This window comes from Saimiri boliviensis, chromosome 21, assembly GCF_048565385.1.
Source record: "Saimiri boliviensis isolate mSaiBol1 chromosome 21, mSaiBol1.pri, whole genome shotgun sequence".
Taxonomy (NCBI): Eukaryota; Metazoa; Chordata; class Mammalia; order Primates; family Cebidae; genus Saimiri; species Saimiri boliviensis.
In genome coordinates, this window is record NC_133469.1 from 22,928,086 (window position 1) to 22,945,059 (window position 16,974).

The window sequence follows — 16,974 nt, forward strand, 5'->3', positions numbered from 1 at the left end:
CCAAGGCGGGCTAGGAGCCGGGTGCAAAGGGGATTTGCAAGGCGGAGCTAGATGATTGGCATCCTAGTGCAGAGGGGATTCCCAAGGTGGGGCTAGATGATTGACATATTCTAATTTTCCAGCGCGGAGGGAGATGGGCGTGTCCGAACTCCCAGCCCCCAGATTTCCGTGGTTCTAAGGGCCCCCTCTGCAGAGGGACCAGGGAGCCCGCCCCGTATCCCGTGGCGTTGCGCTTGGGGGACCCCAGAGCTCCGGCCAGTCCGCCTCCTTTGCGGATCGTGAAGCTGAGGTGCAGAAGAGGGCAGGGGCAGGTCCCGGGAGCTCCCCGGGCAAAGGGAAGCCAATCTTGGAGCTGGGGTCCAGGGCTCCACTCCTGCCACCTCCAGGGCCCGAGAGCCGGGAGGAGAGACCGGGGCCTTTTGTCCTCCGCTGGGGCCGGGCAGAGGCTCAGCCTGCGCCGCAAGGCGAGGCCGCTTCTGCGCAGTCCGAGCCGCGGCCCCTTTAAGAGGGGGTTGGGCGTCAGCCGGTCGCCAGGGACGCTGCAGCGCGCGGCTCTACGGAAGCCCAGACGGCGCCGCCCCGGGCCGGCAGAAGCCGCTGCGCCTTGGTCAGAGCGAGCGAAAGCGGCGGCGGCGCGGTCCCAGCGAGTTTCGGAGAAGCCGTGGTGGCTTCCACGTGACGGGGGAGCAGGAGGCAGGTTTCCGCGGTAAGTGTCGGGGCACGGACCCCACCGGGACCCCTCCGGGCCTCCCCGCTCCTTCCGCGCCGCTCCCTTTGGGCCCCGACTCCCTGTGAGCCCCTGGGCCCCGCGGCCTGCGCGGCGGCGGTGGCGGGGTCCTGGCCGGGAAGGTGCGCGAGCCGCGTCCAGCGTGTCGGAGCGCCGGGCCCGGAGGCCGCGGCGCCGCGCGGGACCTGGGACCCTCCGAGCCCCGGGGCCTCCGAGCTGCGGTCCGGGGTTATTCCGAAGTCTCGGGACCTTTAGAAAGAGGCCTCGCTGGAGCACAGCAGAGCGGGGGACGTCTGCAGGGTCCGCTCTTTGAGGGATCGCCAGGTATTTAGCTGTTTTCCGTGGTGCGCATTCTGATTTCGCTTTCGTCTGCACTGTATGAGTTCGCTCTTCTCCAAAACCGTACCCGCGTCCCTTTTTTTTTTTTTTTTTTTTTTCCTTTGGAGACAGTCTCGCGATGCCCGGGCTGGAGTGCAGGGGTGCCATCTGGCCTCACTGCAACCTGCGCTCCCGGGTTCAAGCAATCTTCCCGTCTCAGCCTCCTGAGTAGCTGGGACTACAGGGGCCGCCACCACGCCGGGCTAATTTTTGTATCAGTGGTAAAGACGGGGTTTCTCCATATTGATCAGGCTGGTGTCAAACTCTTGACCTCAGGTGGTCTGCTGCCTCGGACTCCCAAAGTTCCGGGATTACTGGCGTGAGCCACCGAGCCTGGCCTCTCCTATTTTTAAAAAAGCTTTGTAGGAATATTCAGTAAATGTGAGATTATCTGTGTGTGGTTTTCACTAAACCACACACAGTAACTTTGTCGGATAGTTAATTTTGAGGACCTTTTATCTGTTGTTCGATTTTATGTCGCAGAATTGTCTGTTCAGGTCCTTTGCGAGATATGAGATTCTTTTGCTACTTTGTAGTGTTTTTTGTGTACACCTTAGATGACAACTCACGAATTACATGATTACCTGAAATTTTGGCCTAATCTATAGGATGCTTTTTTTAAATTTGGAAAGTAGTTTTTTTGCTGTGCAGAAACTTTTCAGGTTGATGTAGTCCATGTTTATTTTTGCGTTTTATGCACGTAATTTTGGTCACCCATGTAAGAAAATACTTCTCAGTGACAAAGCATTTAATTGTCAATGAGGTTTTTCTTCCAGGGTGTGTGTTTCTTTTTCTCTTTGCAAAAGTGAGCAGAGATTCAAGTGACCCAGAATATATGCTCAACCTGTGTTTTAGTTAAAAACATTTTGTGGTTTATGGTCTTTTGTTCAGGTCTTCAGGGTTTTTGTTTGTTTGTTTGTTTGTTTGCGGGAGGGGGTGTTGATTTTCATATATCATGTAAAATCAGGGTCCCGTTTCTCTCGTCTGCATCCAGATGTCATTTTTCTCAAAGGTATTCATTGAGCAGACTCTGCCTTCCACATTGCGGCGGTCTTTATCAAAGGGACTTGACTGTGTCCATATTTGCGTTGATCTTGTTTTGCCCTCCCCGTTTTTGTCCACAGCTCTAGGTATTGTTTTTATACAAGGACCATGTATCTGCTGCATAACGGCAGCTTGGCAGTGTGATTGAATATCGAGGATTGTGGGTCCTCACTTTGATTGTATTTCTCAGGATTCCTTTAGATATGAATTGCTCTTATGGTTCCCTGTGATTTTTAGCAATATGTATTTATTTCGATTAACTTTTTTTCGCAGCATAAAGGTGCATAATTAGGGGTACATTTTCACACATACAGATTGGGTAATGATTAAATCAGGGTATTTAGGATCTCTGTACTATTTTTGTGTGGCGGGAACACTCAAAATTCTCCTTTCTTGTTCTTTTGAAAAATGTAATATTGTGAACTCCAGTCACCAGGCTGAGGAGGAGAACATTCAGATTTATTCCTTTAAGGTTAAGATGACTTTGCTTCCGTAACCAATCCCTACTCCCCCTCTATCTCCCAGACCCTGGTAACCAATATTGCGCTTTCTACCTCTTTAAGATAGACGTCTTAAGATTCAGTGTTTGTCTTTCTTGGCCCAGCTCATTACATTTGACGTAATGTTTTCCAGGTTCATCTGGGTTGCTCCACATGACACTGTTTCATCATTTTGGTGGCCGAAGAATATTCCCTAGTGTATGCATACAAGAGTATGATCCCTTTATCTGTGGATGGACAGGCAGGTTGAATGTATACCCAGTAGTGGGAATCCTAGATGGTATAGTAGTTTTCTTTTCTTTTCTTTGCGGGACCCCCAACTGTTTTTTATAGCATTAATACTAATTTACGTTTCCACAAACAGTTCCCCTTTGTGGAAATTCATACTAGAAGTTGTCTTTTTAAATATTTTAATCTGTTTGTAATGTTCATTCTAGTTGGAGTGAGATAAGATCTGAGTGTGGCTTTGATCTTCATCTTTCTCATGCATAGTAATGGTAACCGCATTTTTGTAAACGTTAGGTCAGTTTCTTGTCTGCACAAATATCTCTTCAGGTTATTTGGTTTGGTTATTTTTCTGCCCCTTTTTTTTTTTTTTTTTTTTTTGGTCCAGCTGGTAGTGTTACTGGCTTGTACCTTTTCAAAAGTAACTCCTTATCTAACCGAATGTTTGCCTAAACTTTTCTTAAAATTTTTAGTATGCTTTTTCATTTTGTTCATTGTTTATTAGGCACAAACTCTTCAGTTTGATGTGGCCCCACCATGTGTATGATTTCTTGGTTAGCTGTGATGTTGGTTACTAATCAAGAAAAAACAAAGTGACTACCAAAGCAGTCCATTCTCCACGATTTTCTTTTCCTTATATTTTTGTTAGTTTTTACAAATGGTGAGCATACATCCAAGTTGCAATAAATATACACACACCTGAGGTTGTCTTTATAGGAGCTTTATGGTTGCAAGTTTTGTGTATAATCTTTAATCGTTTTCAGTTGATTGTTGTGTATTTCATACCATAAGAGTCCTGTGTTACTCTTTTGCATATGGATACCTAGTTTTGAAAACCTTTCCCATTGTGTCAGTTTGGTAGTGTTTTGAAAAATGTGTTCACTCTATATAAATCTGTGTTTATTATTGGACGCCCTCATTTTACTCACTGGTCTGTATTTCTCTGTGTTTACCAGTGACATATGGGTTGGTTAACTAGGGATTTTCATTTAATTAGAACTCAGGGAATGTGATACATGCCACATGGTTTGTGTTTCTCAGGATAACTTTGGAAATTCAGGGTGTTTCACGTTTCCATGAGAATTTTGGCATTGTTTTCTTTATATATCTTAAAACACCATTTGCCATATATAAATGTGTATAATTAGAGGGCACGGGGAAGATTTCGATACGTGTGTATGTTGAGTAATGGTCAAATTGGGTTATTTAGCATCTCTTCACCTCGTATAGTTATGATTTTTTTGTGTGGTAACAGCATTCAGAATATTTTTCGAGCTACTTTGAGACATATGATACATTTGTGTTAAGGCCAATCACCCTGCTGTGGAATAGAAGACCAGAATTGATTGCTGTCATCTGAGGGTAACTTTTTACCCATGACTGATTCCTTCCCATACCCTCTCCATCTTCCCAGTGACCACTAGTAACCCCTATTGAACTTTCTACTTCTAGGAGATGAAGATGTTTTCAGCCTGCATGCCGGAGACCGTGTGGAATGGGACTTTGTCTACCAGGCTCATTTGTTGCATCTGATGTTCTCCAGGTTTCTTCATGCGGCTGCAGATGGCAGGATTTCCCAGAGCTCTATGGCTGGAACGTACTCCGTGGTGTATCCGTACAGCAGTTTCTTCATCCCAGCAGCTGCATGTGGACAGGTAGGCTGGTTCTGTACCCTGGCCACAGTTACAAGTGCCTCAGTACCCACGGAAGGCAGATAGCTCTCTTCAGCCCAGGGATTTCAACTGCTTTAAATGTGGAACCGGTGGTGGGGCTGCCAGCTGACATGGGAGTTGTACCGTGAGGTTTTTCAGGAACCTCCTGCTGTTTCTCATAGTGTGTACACTAGTTTACATCTGCACCAATAGTGTCGAAGAGGTTACCTGTCTGTAAGTCTACAGTGGCTGGCGCCTTCAAAAATTTGTGTTTTGCTCTTGGTGGTATTCATAGCGAGTGGAAGGAGACGGAATGTTAGCGTGGCTTTCATGGACATTTTTGTGAGTATTAGTGATGTGGAGAGAGTCATTTGAGAAATGCCCACGTTGCTTTCCATGGTGTCTGAACTGGTTTGCATTTCCACCAGCAGCAGAGCAGCGTCCCTCTCCTGGGCCTCGCCTGCATTCGCTCTTGTGGACCGTGTCCTGATCGTCATCCTGGCCAGTGTGCAGTACCATCTCGTGGGCCTTCTGCTTTGCCTTTTTCTGATGATGACTGGGGTAGAGAAATGTTGTCATGTCTGTTGGTTGCTGTAAGCCTTCTTTTGAGGTGCATGTGTTCATGCCCCTTGCCCTTTCTTCATGGAGTTTTTGTTTCCCGATTGATTTGCTTAATGTCTTTAAGGTAGATCCTGGACATTAGCCTTCATCAGATGCATGCCTGGGAACATTTTCTCCCGTGTTGCAGGCCGTCTGTTCACTCTGTTGGTCGTTTCTTCTGTGCAGCAGCTCTTCTGTGTATTAGGTACCACTGGGCAATAATTGTTTTAGTTGCACATGCTTTTGGAGACTGAGACAGATCCATGCTGTGCCAAATCCTCGTCAGGAAGGGTGTTTCTAGGTTCTCCTGCAGGCTTTTAATATGTGAGGTCTTGCATTTACATCTTTCATTCATCTTGAGTTTTTGTCTGCACACCGTGAGACACGGGGCCCACTGTTTTTCTTCTGCAGCTGGCTAGTCATTCATGCCAGTGCCATCTATTGAAAGGAGGGAGTCCTTTCTTGAAAGCTTATTTTTGTGGATTTTGAACATCAGATGGTGTTAGGGGTGAGGGTTTACATTTGGGTCCTCTAATCTGTTCCACTGCTCTGTGTGGAATGGGGTCCCTAGCTTTTCAATGAAATTTAACATCGGGAAGTGTGACACGACCAAGGTAGTTGGGATTTCTCAGGATCGCTTTGGAAGTTCAGTGTGTTTTGTGGTCCACATGAATTTTAGCATTGTGTATTTACATCATTTTTTAAAAGGTTGGTCATAAAGTAAAGGTATACAATTGGGGGAGTTAGAGTGGGGCATTTTGATTAGCGCAGACACAGAGGAATGATGAAATCAGGATATTTAGAGGCCCTATTATCAGAAACAGTTGTTAATTTCTTTGTGGTGAAAACATTTGGAATCTCCCAGATTTTGTGAAAAGGGTGTGATGTTGTGTTAACCTCTGGTCACTTGGCTGTGGAACAGCGAGGAACAATTCATTCCTCTCATCTAAGTGTAAGTTTGTGCCTATTTCTGACCTCTGCCCATCCCCCTTCTTCCCTCCAACCTTTAGTAACTATTATTGTGCTTTCTAGACCTGTGCAGTGAAGCCTTTTATTTTGGATCCTACATTGGTTTTTCTATTTCTGCCTGTCTTAGGTCATATACCATGATGTCTTCCAGGTTCAACAGTGTGGCTCCAAGTGATGAAATTTCATTCTGGTTTTCCGGCTGAAGGCGATTCTATTTGTGTACATCCACCAAGTATCCCTTCATCTGCGGATGGGCAGGTAAGTCTATTCTTTGTCTTGGCAATTGTGAATAGTGCTGCAGTCCACATAGGATGGCAGATGCCTCTTGCATGGACTGATTTCTTTTCCCCTGAAAGCATACTTAGTAGTACACTTGTTAGATGAAGGGGTAGGTATAGGTTAAACTTTTGGAGGAACCTCCCACTGGTTTCTGTAGTACGTATACTGATTAACGTTCTTACCAAATGAGTTCCTCTGTGGAAATTTACACCAACGTTTGTGTCTCTTAATGTATTTTATTGCTTTGATAACATCCATATGAATTATAGTGAGATGATGTGTGTTGTTTTGATTTACATCTTTCTCATATTTTGTGATGTTAGATATCTAAGTTTTTAAAACTTGTTTTCAATGTTACGTCTTCTTTGCAGAAATGTGTATTTAGGTTCTTCGGCCCCATTTTGTTTAGTTATTAGTTTCTCTTTTGTGTTTCTGCTAGTAAGTAGTGTTTGTTGCTCAGACATTTTGAAGACAACCTTTCATCAGATGTAGGTTTTCCGAAACCTTTCTTGTAAACTTCAGGGTAATTTTTTATTTTATTTATGGATTTTAAAAAAATCTGCTTGGGCAGAAAGTCTAAGGTATGATGCAGTGCCATGTGTGTCTGTTTTCCTGTTGTCCTTTGATGTAGGTGACCAATGAGGAAAAACAGAATCATGACCAAACTAGTCCATCACCTATGAGTTTTTCCCCCTGTATTTTTTATTTTGTTTTGACGTACTGTGAGCACAGATCCACATTGACCTAAATACACCCACACTGTATGTCTTCTCATTGGAAGAGTTTGATGCATTCAGCTTTTGTTTATGAATCTCTAATTCATTTTGAGGTAAACGTTGGTCATTTTACACAATAGGGGTCCTGTCTTACTTGTGTAGGGATATCCAGTTTTCAAATCCATTTACTAAACAGATTTTCCCTTCTTTGTTGTGTCTGTCTGTGTTCATTCACAGAATGTGTATACTCCCTAGGAATTTGGGTTTGTGATGGAGCTCCCTCATTCTGTCTGTCGGTCTGGGTTTCTCGGTTAGTGCCAGTCATGGATTGTTTAGATAACTGTCTTTTCAATATAATTTCAAAGGGAGGACAGTGATGCATTCCATGTACTTTGTATTTTCAGGGTTGCTTTCAAATTCAGGTGTTTCATGGTTTCATGTAAATTTTAGCGTCATTGGTATCCTTTTTTTAAAAAAAAAAAAAAAAAGAGATTACCGTCGAGTATATGTATATAACTAGAAGATACAGGGGCCATTTTGATATGGGTACACCTAGCATATTGATCAAATCACAATATTTAGCATCTATGAAGTCCTCTAGGTATTATTTGTCTGTGGAGATGATACTCAGAACCCTTTCCAGCTATTTGGAAAATTCGCTGCAATATTAACCCTGGTCACCCTGCTGTGGAAGAGAAGGGCAGGACTGATCTGTTTTCTAAGTGTAACTTTGTACCCATTACCAATCCCTGCCTAGGCCCCCCTTCCCCACAGCCTCTGCTAACCACTGTTAATGAGGTCAAGTGTTTCAGATTCCACATGCATGAGACCATGTAGTATATGCCTTTCTCTGCCTGGCTCATTTCATTTAACATAATGTTCCTCAGGTTTTTCCATGTGGCTGCAAGTGACGAGATTTCGCCCATTTCTATGATTGAAGAATATTCTTCTCTGGATGTATATTGCAATTTCCTCATCCCTTCATCAATGGACGAACGGGTAGGTGCATTTCCTGTCTTGGCTGTCGTGAGTACTGCAGTACGGAGGGAAGGCAGGCATGTCTTCCACATAGGAGTGGGATGCTGGCTAGATGAAATGACGTTTTTGCTTTGAGGCACTTCCAGCTGTTTTTCCTAGTGTGTGTAGACATTGACATTCCCACCAATGGTGTATGAGAAGAGTTTCCCCTTCTGATACTCTATACTAGTTGTTTCCTTTTAAAACTTTTATTTCTGTTTTAGGTATCATTCATTCTATGTGGATGGAAGCTGTATCTCAGTGCGGTTTTCCTTGACATTTTTGTGAGGATTAGCACTTTTGAGAGACTTTTCTTTTACCTGTGAGTCAGTTTCACATCTGCTTTGCAGACACGTCTATTCAGGTCCTTTGCCCAGACTTAGCTGGGGTGTTTGTTTTTGTTTCTGTCTTTGTTTCCCCCCCACATGGTAGTGTTAGTTTCTTGCACATGTTTTATAACAACCCCTTTCAAAGACAGGATTTTCCATAGTTTTCTTTCAGTGTGTGAGGCACCTTCTCTTCTGTTCATCGTTTTCTTTTCGCAGCATAAGATCCGATGTTTTCCGTAGTTCCACGTGTTTACATATTAGTGGTGACTTCCATGTGCAGTTAAAAACAGTGGAAAAGATTGCCAAGCCATGGGATCGCCTGTGGTTTTTTCCTTCTAATTTTTCTGTTTCTTTTTATATTTCACTTTTTGCAACTTGTGTGCATAGATTAGTCTTCTAAACTACGTGCTTACCCTTTGTTTCCCGAGGGAAGTAAATGGTTTCAAGATCGAGTTTAGGCCTTCAGTGTCATTTACATCGATTTTTGTCCTATTTCACTGTTTTTCATGTGGTTATCCAGTTTGCTCAAAATCATTTATTATTTTCCCATTGTGTCTTCTTGTGTTCTGTTGAAAAATGTGTTCAGTGTTCATTCATTTGGGTGGCATGTGGGTCTCCCTCATTCTGTCCCTTGGGTAGCCTTTCTGTTTTTATGCCAGTGGCAGGTTGTGTGGATAAATATAGGTTTTAGTTGCTTTATCATTATGCCCACTTAGTACCTTTAGTTTCTTGCGTCTGTGAGATAACAGTTCTTTCTGGATACGTGATTTTCTTTAGTTTTATCCCAATCTGTAGGGTGCCTTTTCTTTGGGTTCATTGTTTTCTCCTTGTTTATAAATTTTAAAATTGTCCTTTGAGAACAGATGGAGCTCTGAGCAAATTGTGCCCAGAGCTCAGAGTAGATGGAGCTCTGAGCAAGATGAAGCCCAGCGTAGATGGTGCTTAGAATGAGGTGGAGCACCAAGCATATGGTGCTCAGGGCAAGATGGAGCTTCAGTGATTGTAGCTCAGAACAGAAGGAGCTCGCAGAAGATGTTGCTCCCAGTAAGATGGAGCTCCAAGCAGATGGTGCTCAGAGTAAGAAGGACCTAAGAGTGATTAGAACTCTGAGAAAGATAATGCTGTCTGCTCATGGTGCTTAGAGAGAGACAGAGCTCAGGGTGATTGCTCTGAGAGATTGGAGCTCTGAGCAGATGGTGCTTGGAGCAAGATGGAGCTCAGGGTGATTGCTCTGAGAGAGCGGATGTGCTCGGAGCAAGATGGAGCTCAGGGTGATTGCTCTGAGAGATTGGAGCTCTGAGCGGATGTGCTCGGAGCAAGATGGAGCTCAGGGTGATTGCTCTGAGAGATTGGAGCTCTGAGCAGAGGATGTCAGAGCAACATGGAGTTTGGAGTGATTGGAGGTCTGAGAAAGATGGAGCTTAGAGCAAATGGAGCTTCAGGTGGTTGGTGCTCAGAGCAAGATGGAGCTTGGAATGTTTGGAGCTCTGAACCAGATGGAGCTCAGATCAGATAGACTTCCAAGATAAACCTCTGAGCAAGAAGGAGCTCCAAGCAAGATGGAGCCTGGAGCAGATATTGCTGGTATAAGGTAGAGCTCCGAGCAGATGATGCTCAGAGCGAGAGGGAGTGCGGAGTGATTGGCACTCTGAACGTTGCTCTGAGCAATTGGAGCTCTGCGCAAGATGCAGCTTGGAGCAGATAGAGCAAAAAGGAGCTCTGAGCAGAAAGGAGCTCTAAACAAAATGGAGTTTGGAGGAGATGTTGCCAGGTTTTAGTTGGGGCTCAAAGCACCTGTTGCTCAGAGTAAGATGAGGTCCAACTAGATGCTGCTCAGAGCCAAATGGAGCTGGAAGTGATTGGAACTCCATGCAAGATGGAGCTCAGAGTAGATGGATCTCTGACTAGATGGAGCTCCAGGTAAGGTAAATGTCTATGCAGATGGTGCTCAGAGCAAGATAGTGCTTGGAGTGATTGGAGCTGCAAGCAAGGTGGAGCTTGGAGCAGATGGAGCTCTGAGCAAGAAGGAGCTTGGAGCAGAGAGAGTTTGGAGCAAGAAGGATCTTGGAGCAGATGGAGTTTGGAGCAAGAAGGAGCTTGGAGCAGATGGAGTTTGGAGCAAGAAGGAGCTCTGTTGCAGCAGATGTCGCTCAGTGTGAGGTGGAGCTCAGAGAAGATGATCTCACAACATTGAGCTCAGAGTGATGGGCACTCCACACATTGCTCTGAGCCATTGGAGCTCCAAGCAGATCATGCTCAGAGCAAGATGGAGCTCTGAGTGATGGGAGCTCCTAGCAAGATTGAGCTTAGAGCAGACGGACTTCCAAGCAAGACAGAAGTCAGAGATGATGCTGACAGAAAGATGGAGCTCTGTGCAGACAGCACTCAGGGCATAAACACTCAGCATTTGTTTTCACAATCTTCACATGAGGAAATTCTAGCAGATTTGAGTACCAAACTTCTAGTGAAGGGACAGACCCATTGGCCTCATATACTATGATGCCAGTCCTAGAATCACCTTGCAGTGGAAAGTTTAATGACAGTTTAGGTCTCAATAGAATATAGAATCCAAGAGAAGACTTAAGGATTCCTACCTTATCAAGCTCATTGTCTTCAAATAGCAGAATGGAGAACTACTTGTCAAAGGGTAGTTCTAGTATCTCTTCCTTTGGTTTTCACATTTCTAATAAAGTTCTTGCGTTTTTCTGTTAACAGATCTGGGCAGATCCAGGAGCACATTAGAGATCTTATAAACCAGGCCTCTCACCTTTGGGAAAGGGCTACTGAGGGTTGGCTCTGCTGGGTGTCACCTGGCCTTCATTCTCATAGCTCTTCCCTTTCCTGGGACCCTTGGCCTCTCTCTTCCTTCTCCTTTTTAAGCCTTGCGTTCTGAATCTTCTCAGTTTATTTGCTCCCACCTTGAAACCATCAGACTTCAGATGATCTTGTGGTGGGGGTATCAACCTCTTTCTTTCCCTCAAGGACAACCAAGGTCTCCTCTGGACACCACGAGTCAGACCTTCCAAGAGACAGCAGCAGTCATCAAAACCTCCTCACCATGACAGCAAGCAAGGAGGAAGGATCCTGAAGACCCTCGCTGGCCCCTCTCAGCAGGAAGTCGCTACAGAGAATGACCTCTGCCCCATCTACCAAAAGATTTCTGGGTCCCAACTCCAGAGGAAGCAATGTGTAAGGGTGGACAGTCAGATGTGAGCAGGCACGAGAGGGAGGTATCCATGTTGGAAAGAACTCCCCGGAGCACCTCTCTGTTTGCCCAGTACTCACTCTGTGGTCCAACTGTCAGAATGTTGTTAACTAGATCCTGGTAAGGAAGGAAAAGGGCAAAAGGGGAATTCCTGAGAGCTGAGCAGGCACAGTGGGCACAAAATGGAATGCCCTACCTTCCTGGGGTGGCAGTAAGAAGCAGTGCCACCATTAGACAGGATTCGTATTGATCACTGGTTCCCGCGCGTGTGTATTAAGCACGGTGAGGGAGGATCCCAGACTTCGGTGAGAACTGGGTAAAGAAAGAACAGAGGCAGCAGAAGATCCCAGTGCACAATGCCACGGGGGTGTCTCCAGCAGGGCCAGCCCACTCCTCTCCTGAAGTGTACTTGTACTTCCCAAATAAACTTTTCTTGCTTTACAAATTGGTCTTTTGGGTAAATTCTTTCTTCCAAAAAGACAACCAAGGATCGCCCGGATCAGTAACATTGTCGTGGGATGTCACTCATAGTAAGAGTGTTTCTGAGGATCTCAAAGTGAATTCAATAATGACAAGGTGTATCGATGATAAGAGTTGGTAAGAAAAAAAACCAGTTCAATAATATTTGACTTACTAAGAAATTTGTCTAGGGTTTGGCTGTTTTTCAATTGTGGGAAAATTCCCAAAGCCAGGTGCAGCGGTGCACAACTGTAGTCCCAGCTACTCCAGAGGTTGAGGCAGGAAGATTCCTTGAGCCCAGGAATTCAAGGTTGTAGCGTGAAACATGGTGCCAGTGAAGAGCCACTCTCTCACTTCAGCCTGGGCGACCGTGACCCTGTGTCTCAGAAAGATTACAACAATTATAAAACATTTGTTTCAACAGAAATGTAACTTTTTTGTGTCTCATTATTTTAAAAATTCAGTCAGTGCACTTTATCTTACAATTTTGATGGTGTTTTTATGATCTTGACACCCAGAAAAGTAATATAGGCCCATGCGAAATGAGACCTCAACCTTCTGTCTACCTGGGTTCGTGTCCTAGCACATCGTAGAAGAGCAAATCTAATGTTTTTAAGAAAGCATTGCAGCAGATAAAAGAGAACAAATTAAATGAGTGTTCTAACACGTAAATTACAAACTAGCTGGCTGATTTTATAAAAGTCAATATATTGCTTTGTGTTATTTCTCTGAGTATACCCATATCTATGTGCCCATGAAATGTTGGTATGCCCCCATTGAGACTTCCTTGTTTTTTCTCCTTATTTATGTAAAATAGAACATACCATTTAGTGGCATCAAGTAAAGTGACAGAACATACAATATTTTGGTTTTCCATTTCTGAGTTACTTCACTTAGAATAATGGCCTCCAGCTCCATCCAAGTCGCTGCAAAAGACGTGATTCCATCCCTTTTTATGGCTGAGTAGTATCCCACGGTGTATATACTGCACAGTTTCTGTATGCACTCATCAGTGACGGGCACTTAGGTTGGTTCCATATCTTTGCAATTGCAAATCATGCTATAAACATGCATTTGCACGTGTCTTTGTGTCTTTTTTTCATGTGACTACTTCTTTTCCTTTGGGTAGATACCCAGTAGTGGGATTGCTGGATGAAATGGTAGTTCTACTTTCACTTCTTTAAGGACTCCCCGTGCTGTTTTCCATACTGGTTGTACTAATCGACATTCCCACCAGTCGTGTAAAAGTGTTCCCTCTTCACATTCAAGCTGACACTGTTTTTTAACTTTTTAATTGTGGCAGTTCTTGCAGGAGTAAGGTTGTATCTCATTGTGGATTTCATTTGCATTTCCTTTATTAGTGATGTTAGTGCCCTTTAAATAGAAACTTCAGTAGTTTCTTTGTTTCATTCTCCATATGAGACCACAACAAGACAGCTAAATTTCTATTTATTTTTATTTTGACACGAAATCTCCCTCTTGCCCAGGCTGGAGTGCAGTGGCACGATCTTTGCTCACCGTAACCTCTGCCTCCCGGGTTCAAGCAGTTCTCTCGTCTCAGCCTCCAGAGTAGTTGGGACTATAGGTGCCTGCCACCATGCCCAGCGAATTTTTGTCTTTTTAGTAGAGACAGGGTTTCACCATATTGGTCAGGCTGGTCTCCAACTCCTGACCTTAGGCGATCCACCCACCTCAGCCTCCCAAAGTGCTGGGATTACAGGCGTGAGCCACTGCTCCCAGGTAAGGCCACAGCAAGACATCTAAGAACCCTCACCAGACACCAAATTTTTTGGTGAGATGATGTTAAATTCCCAGCCTCCAGAACTCTAATAATGTCTGTTGTTAATAACCCACCCAGTTTATGACATTGTTACAGCAGCCTGAATGGGCTAAAATGGTATGTGTGTAAATTACCTTCTTAGCACTGTTTGCTTGAATCTGTAAGTTTTTGGTATGTTATGTTTTTTTATTTCTTTTATCTCAAGATAATTTCTGACTTCCCTTGTGATTTCTTTTTTCATACACTGGCTAGTTAAGAGTATGTTGTTTAGGCCGGGCGCGGTGGCTCAAGCCTGTAATCCCAGCACTTTGGGAGGCCGAGGCGGGTGGATTATAAGGTCAAGAGATCAAGACCATCCTGGTCAACATGGTGAAACCCCGTCTCTACTAAAAATACAAAAAATTAGCTGGGCATGGTGGCACGTGCCTGTCATCCCAGCTACTCAGGAGGCTGAGGCAGGAGAATTGCCTGAACCCAGGAGGCGGAGGTTGCGGTGAGCCGAGATCGCGCCATTGCACTCCAGCCTGGGTAACAAGAGCGAAACTCCGTCACAAAAAAAAAAAAAAAAAAAAAAAAAAAAAAAAAAAAAAAAAAAAGAGTATGTTGTTTAATTTTTCTTTTCCTTTTTATTGAGACAGGGTCTCACTCTGTCACCCAGGCTGGAGGGCAGTGGTGCCATCTCTGCTCACTGCAACCTCCCTCTGACTCCCAGGTTCAAGTGACTTTCATGCTTTAGCCTCCCAAGCAGCTGGTGCCTGCCACCATGCCCAGCTAACTTTTATATTTTTATTACAAACAGGGTTTCACCATGTTGGCCAGATGGTCGCGATCTCCCGACCCCAGGTGATCCACCCACCTTGGCTTCCCAAAGTGCTGGGATTACAGGTGTGAGTTACCACATCTAACCTAACTTGTCGAACAATGGAAAAATTTGTAATTTTATAAAAATTTCTCCTATTAACTGATTTCATGTGACTAGATATGATGCTTTGTATTCTTTCTGTCTTTTAAAGTTGATTAATTCTTCTCTTCTGGGCTAAAATATTGTCCATCCTTGAGAATGTTCCATGTGCACTTGAGAAAAATGTGTGTTCTTCTGCTGTTGGATGGGTGTTCTGTTGTGTCTGCTAGGTCCAATTGGTTGATGGTGTTCTTCCGTTTATTTTCTTAGTGATTGTGAGTCTAGTTTTCTACTCATTGTTAAAAGTGGCATATTAGGGCTGGGTGTGTTGGCTCATGCCTGTAATCCTAGCACTTTGGGAGGCCAAGGTGGACAGATCACCTGAAGTCGGGAGGTCGAGACCAGCCTGGCCAACAAGGCGAAACCCTATCTCTCCTAAAAAAAATAGCCAGGCATGGTGGCAGGCACCTGTAATCCCAGATTCTTGGGAGGCTGAGGCAGGAGAATCACTTGAACCTGGGAGGCAGAGGTTGCAGTGAGCCAAGATCACACTATTATACTCCAGCCTGTGTGACAGAGTGAGACTCTGTCTCAAAAAAAAAAAAGTGGGATATTAAAGTCTCCAACTGTTTTTGTAGAACTGTATATTTCTTCTTTAAATTTTGTCAGTTTACTTGATGTATTTTAGGGCTGAAAAGTTTATAACATATGTGTTTATGATTATTGTTTCCTTGGTGAATTGGCCCTTCTATTAATATAATAAATTTCCTTCTTTATCTTTTGCAATTTTTTTTGACATAAAGTTTATTTTGTCTGATACTAGTATAACAACCCAAGCTCTCTTTTGGTTACTATTTTTGGGGAATATATTCTCCATCCTTTAACTTTCAACCTATTTGTGTCTTTAAATAAAACGAGTCTCTTGTAGACGGTGTATATTCGAATCATGTTTTATTATTCGTTTATCCAATTCCTGCCTTTGGATTAGTGAGTTTATTCCACTTACATTTAATTATTGACAAGGAAGGACTTCTGCCATTTTGCTATTTGTCTTTTTTGTGGCTTAATATTTTCTGACCCTTATTTCCTTTATACGTGCCGCCTTTTATTTATTTATTTTTTTTGTAGTGACACATTTGTTTCCCTCTGATTTCCTTTTGTTTATATTCTATAGATATTTTCTTCATAGTTACTATGAATATTACATGCAACATCCAAAGGTTCTAACGATCTAATTTGAATGAACACCTACTTCGGTTGCATATAAAAACTCAGCCAGGGCAACATGGTGAAACACCATTTCTACTAAAAATACAAAAATTAGCTGGGTGTGGTGGCATCTGCCTGTAATCTCAGCTACTCAGGAGGCTGAGGTAGAAGAATGACTTGAACCTGGGAGGTGGAGGTTGCAGTGAGCCAAGATCTCACCACTGTACTCCACCCTGGCAACAGAGCCAGCCTCCATCTAAAAAAAAAAAGAAAAAAAGCGTAGAGTTCAGCCTTCCATATATTGATACAATCTTGTGCCTGTCAACTCAGTCCATAAAGGCACTTACCTTGATCTAGCATCACAAGCGGAAAACATTATTACAGAAGGCAATTATAATCATAACTACAGGTTTAGAAACAATTTCTCATATACTACTTAAATCCTATTCCCATTGAAAGCTCTGGTTCTGAAGTGTATCTTCTTCACGGGACTTCCAGAGAGTTCAAAGCATGTCAGCACTAAACTAAGAATCAACCTGATACACAGAACAATTGGAAGTGAATCCAAACAGGGAGGTAATTCAGTGTTTTTAAAATGATTTTTCAGATAGCTCTTAAAACCATTTCATGTTCCACAAGAGATACTGCTTAGCGGTCAAGTGACTAGGTTGTGAAGCAAGAATCAAATTTAAATACCAACCGTAAGTGACTTTGAGCAAGTAGATACGCCTCTTTGAGCATAAGGGTTTTTTTTGTTTTGTTTTTTGTATTTTTACTTAAAATCAACTAATAAAAGTGCCATGTATGGTCTTCAACAAAACCATGTATGCAAATGTATGTAGCAACTTTACTCAAAGTAGCCAAAACCTGGAGGCAACCCAGATGCCTTTTAGTAGGTAAATAGTTAAACAAAAACTGAGCTACACCCACAACATGGAATACTGTTCTGCAATAAAAAGGATTGGGGCCGGGCATTGTGGCTCA

General features: G+C 43.6%; 1 protein-coding gene across 17 annotated transcripts in view; it reads left to right on the forward strand.

Annotated features, from left to right (window-relative positions):
- The first annotated feature begins 3 nt into the window (after positions 1-3).
- LOC120363169 (uncharacterized) overlaps positions 4-16,974 on the forward strand; it is a 68,831-nt gene continuing 51,860 nt past the window's right edge. For 11 of the 17 annotated variants that reach the window (XR_012515394.1, XR_012515396.1, XR_012515391.1 and 8 more), the window contains exons 1-4: positions 598-706; positions 4,418-4,529; positions 6,247-6,353; positions 7,978-8,089. The gene's annotated coding sequence lies outside the window, so the exon portion shown is untranslated. Of the gene's footprint in view, positions 707-4,326; positions 4,530-6,222; positions 6,354-7,977; positions 8,090-14,679; positions 14,766-16,974 lie in introns of all 17 variants that reach the window. The other 6 variants (XR_012515399.1, XR_012515398.1, XM_074390805.1 and 3 more) reach the window with 4 other exon arrangements.